The 5,332-nt window shown below is 39.5% G+C and overlaps 1 pseudogene across 1 annotated transcript; it reads right to left on the bottom strand.

Annotated features, from left to right (window-relative positions):
• Positions 1-3,474: 3,474 nt before the first annotated feature.
• Positions 3,475-4,692, bottom strand: LOC308259092 (olfactory receptor 52E5-like; annotated as a pseudogene). Its single transcript has 2 exons — positions 4,622-4,692; positions 3,475-4,468 (listed from the first exon to the last, which is right to left on the bottom strand). The product of its transcript is annotated as an olfactory receptor 52E5-like (transcript).
• Between the last annotated feature and the right edge of the window lie 640 nt (positions 4,693-5,332).

Genomic DNA, 5,332 nt, shown 5'->3' with positions numbered 1-5,332 from the left:
GCTAGAGAAAATACTCAAAGAGATTAACTACAAAGAAAAAATAGGTAACACACACCAGAACCAGAGAAACAAGATTTTCCATCCAACAGACAATTAAGATTGGTTATCTGTGGAGATTCATTATTTATGTTAGTCTTTTACCTATCTCGAAATTGTATTGTTTCCCTTTATTGTTGTTAATTTTTAGGATTTCTAGTTGGAATATTAATATACCTTCAGATATAGCATGTGGAAATATTTTATCCAATTCTATTAGTAACTTTTAGCTCTGTTTACATTGTCTTTGGATATACATTATTTTTTTTTATTTTTTAGGGAGTTTGTATATTCTTCTGTTGCCTGTGCCATTGAAATCATATCCAAGAAATCACTGCCAATTTCAATGTTGTGAGGTTTTATGACCCAGATTTTCTTCTAAAAGTTTATAGTCTTAAGATTTATATTTAGGTCTTTTATCTATTTTGAGTTAATACCTGTATGTGGGATTAGGTAAGGGTCCAATTTTATTCTTTTCCATGTAATTATTATTTTTCAACAATATTTAGTTAAAAGATTATTATTTCCACCACCAAATGTTTGTGGAAACCTTGTCAAAAATAACTTGACAATATAGGGAAGAATTTAGCTCTAGGCTTGTATTTAACTCCAATGGTTGATATATCTGCCTTTAGAACAGTACTACACTGTTTCAATTATTGTAGCTTTATATGGTTTGAAATCAGAAAATATATATCTTCTAGCTTTGTTCTTTTTCAAGATCGTTTTGGGTATCTAGAATTCATATTTCATATTAGGATAGATTTTTTTCTGAAAAAAAAATATATATATATATGATAGTTTCACCTAAAAAAACAGAAAAATATATGCTCTGGTAAGAAAGAAAGCAAAAAGAAATATTGAAATGTTATCTTTAAGTCATCAAAAGCTTGGTATCAGACAAATGAAACTGTTATTTGAGATTATCATTTTTAATTTTGGATAAATTGCTATAATACTAGATGTCAACCACTAAGCTAAGCATGGGAAGGAGGGATGGGGAGAGAATGGGGTGGAGATTGGGTGGGGGCTGACTGGGCGATGTGTGCATGTATGTCTACAAAAGTTTGTATCCCACTATGATGTATGAATACAGTGCACCAATAAAATAAAATTAAAAAAAAAGAAAAGAGACTCTCAAGAGTGCACTACTAAATCTTTATGAATTATGATGTTTCCTTTCTGGCTGGTGGGAACAGATATTTTTTTCTGGTCTTATATGAGAGTTGGTTGTTATTGTTTCTCATTCTTGGGATGCCTTCCTTCTTCCTCCTGTGTGAAATAGTTTCCTAATATGCACACTTTTAAGGAAGATCCTGTGAAGATTTCAAGACTCTTTCTTCATGCCACCTTGTCTTCTGGAAAGCTCTGTCCTGTCAGCTGTGGCTGCTTTGGTCTCTATGTACTTTTATCAACACTTTTTCAACTCATGACTCCACTGAGTTCCACCTAGATCCGTCCCTTCTTCCTGCACTACAGCCTGGGAATTCTCTCCAGACAGAAAACTGGGCTAACTGTAGGGATTACCTCATTTGCTTCCCATATTTGAAGGGTAAATTTCCTTACTTTCCTAATGTCTGGTGTCCTTACTTTCCTAATGTCTGGTGTCATTGATTATTTTGTTTGTTTTGGTTAGAAAGGTGAATTCTGCCCTTTTATTCCACCTTGGCTGGAAGCTGAAGTCTACAGGACTGTTCATTAGTGTTTGTTGTAGTAGACATCAAAAGATGACCCTCAATGTGGCATGCCAGTCAGGATTCAATACCTTGTGTGATACTTTTATCTTGAATCTGGAATGACTCTTGAATTCATATTTGACCAAGAGAATGTATTGGAAGTAAAATTGCTTGAATTATAAGACAAGCTCATAAGAAACTTCATAGTTTTTACCTGGGTCTCTTGGATCAGTTGTTTAGAGGGATTCTTACCCCAAGACAGCTTTGCTGTGAGAAAGCCCATGCTCTTTCTAACAAACACTATAGGACCTGGGGTTTCCCTGTGTCTTCAAGCTCAGATAGAGCCCTTCACGCCTCCTGAAAAAGTCACTTTGATCAAGGTAAGGGCTGAGAGATCCATGCAGAGCCCCACGTATTATGCTAGGGACTACACACTAGAATTGGATTTAGCAGTTTAAATTTACATCCCAGAAGAAACAAACACAGGTACTCTGTTTTCAATTTTTTTAAATGTTTGACAAGCTGCAAATACTTTCACAGTAGTATTTTGAGTTAACACTATCAAATCAATATTACATCATAGTATTTATAGTATTTGTGTGTGTGTGTGTGTGTGTGTGGTACTGGGGATAGAACTCAGAGGCTACACTCTCATACCTACTTTATATTTTATTTGGAAACAGGTTCTCACTAAGTTGACGAGAGCCTCACTAAGTAGCTGAAGCTAGTTTTGAACCTATTTGATACTCTTGTCTCAGCCTCCCTAGTACTGGGATTACAAGTGTGCGCCAACATGCTTGGCTGTTTTTATAGTATTTTATAGACAGAGACATTGAAGTTCAAAGGGTTTTAGTGTAATTCTCAGGTCTAACATCCCAATCAGGCTGGAGACCTCAAATGGATATTTTATGCCTCATAGATAATTTCTCTTGCCATTGTAATATGAATTCCCATGTCTTTTTTTGTAGTCACAAACTTCAGCTTCTGATATGAGAATGGAAAAAATATTCATGTGGAAGGAAGTTATTTAAGGCAGTTATCAAGGCAAGAGTGTTTTTTTACAAAACTTGTCCCTCACATTAGAAATTTTGTGATATCAGTGGGGCTTCAATGTCAGTATCTCTTACACTTTTCAGGGATCAGAGTAAAATGATCTTTTTTGAAATTGTTGTGCTATGTCTTCCAGTGGGTGTGTTAGAATTATGAGCTATGGGCACATAATGTGATTGGCTTGTGTGGGCATGCTAGCAGTGTTAAAGATGTTTCTGGTATTCAGCCAGTCTCAGAGTGTCAAGGATCATGTATCTTCTCCCACATGTGGAAGCTAGAGAGAAAGTAAGAAACAGAAGGGGCTTCAGAGAGGAGAGAACAGTAGAATAGTGGAAGGTAATTGGGGAGGGAGATCAGAGGAGCAAAAGGAGAGATGATGAAGAAAACAGTTCAAATAATGCTAAGTCTATATATGAAGGGATCACTACCAATCTAACATGTACAAGGTGGAGAGGGGAGCTGAGTGTGACCTAGAGAGAAACACACCAAGTGCTGTGTGCATGTATGTTTGTATTACTTTGACTCTCACTATGATGTATCATTACAGTGAACCAAAACAGTATAAAAGATGATTCTGGTGTTTACTTCTGATAACACTATACTTTATTGAATTATTATGAAAACTTGACAAGAATGATTCCAGTGTTTACTTCTGATATGATCTCATTATTGTTGTACTATCTATTGTAGAAGATCCTTTTGGGGCTAAATGTCAATAGCTTTTAGGGTTAAGCATTCTTAGCACTTACTTTCTTATCTGTTTTATCCTGACCCCATAAATAACAGGGTTAAGGGCAGGTGGAACGACCACATACAGATTGGCCAAATGTATGTGTATGCAGTGATGGATGCTGTGGACAAAGCAATGCGTCTTGAAGGAGAAGAGGGCTGGCAGGTAGAGGGCCACCACGACACAGATGTGGAAGCACAAATGCTGAATGCCTTGATTCCTGCATCCCAGGAGGGGAGATGGAAGGCTGCCCCGAGAATCTGAACATAGGAAAATCCAATCACAGAAAGGTCAAGGTATCCCACAGAGAAAGTAATTAAGTCATAAATCATGTTGACCCTAATATTGGCACGAGCTAACTCCACCATACCCATATGTTCACAGTAAGTATGGAGAATAACCCAGGCACCACAGAAAGTAATCTCAGGATGAGAAATATGAAAGGAGTCACAAGCACCAAAGTCCTGACTACAATAAGGAGAATGGCTATCACCTTGTTGCTAGATATCACTGTATCTAAAGGGGCTGAAGATGGCAGTATAGTGATCTATGGCCATAACTGTCAGCACCACAGATTTCAGGTCAGTGCATATGTGGATGGTGTACATCTGTGCGATGCATGCACCAAACACAATATCCTTGAGAGTGAACTAGAAAATATCCAGCATCTTGGGGATGGTGGCTGTGGACAAGCCCAAATCAGTGCTGGCCAACATGACCAGGAAATAGAACATGGGTTAATGGAGACTAGAAGATGGGTTGATGCAGACTGCGTTCAGTCCATATCACAAACAAGATAATGATATTCTCCAGGAGGGCTACTAGGTACACTGCAAAGAAGGAGAAGCCAATCCAGACATGCACATCTTCCAGCCCCAGTATCCCCATCAGAAGGAAGGAGAAAGGGCGGAAGAGTTCGTATGCAGCATATTGGTAGGTATTGGTTATAGACGCATTCCTTGCAGGATTTTTCTTGCTCCCAGTGAGACATCCTAACTTCTTTCATAGTATATTGCCTATTTTTGGAGAAACAGAAAATCCATTCTTTAATTCTATAGTATAGCAGAGAAGACCTAGGGAGGGAATATCAGGCACAGTTAAGCAGACACATTCACTTTGAAATACTCACCTCAGACCCCCGGAAGAACTGGAGCCCAGGCCAAAGGGCCCTGGGCCCCAGGCAGGGGTCGCATGGTGCATGCTGGATCCCTGGAAAAACCGGTCCCTGGTGGTAAGGCCCTGGGCCCCGGGCAGGGGTCGCATGGGGCATGCCGGACCCCCGGAAGAACTGGAGCCCGGGCCACAGGGCTCTGGGCCTTGGGCGGGTGTTGCATGGGGCACGCCAGACCCTTGGAAGAACTGGGGCCCGGGCTGCAGTGCTACCGAGTGTCTGATCCCACAACCTCCTCAAACCGCACATACTGTCTTCTCTTATTAAAAAAAAAAAAAAAAAAAAAAAAACAAGGAAAAGAAAAAGAAAAAAGTAAAGAAAAATATCGGAGAGGGGTCAAGAGGGCCACAGCGGCTGCCAGGATACTGGAGATGCAGACAAAACTTATCCAACTGAATTGGAACTTTTGGAAAAATTCCCTGTGAAGGAGGACTGTTTCTTCTCTACATTCTTAAGAATCCTGTATATCACCTGTAAGGAGAGAGTTTAGCGGAGACCTAGGAGGAACGGGTGTTAGAAGCAGTCCCCGTGATGGCGGTGGACACTTGTATTCGGGAGAGGCAGAAATCTGATCCTACCAACTTTATCTTCTGGAGAAATTACCCCAAACATTGAATGCTACTGTCACTCATGCTTAGGAACACTGGAAAACATTCAGAGTGGAAAAAG

The sequence above is a fragment of the Muscardinus avellanarius genome (assembly GCF_963383645.1).
Source record: "Muscardinus avellanarius genome assembly, chromosome: 1".
Lineage (NCBI taxonomy): Eukaryota > Metazoa > Chordata > Mammalia > Rodentia > Gliridae > Muscardinus > Muscardinus avellanarius.
Note: the sequence above shows the minus strand (reverse complement) of the source record. Positions and strands in the feature narration are given on the sequence as shown.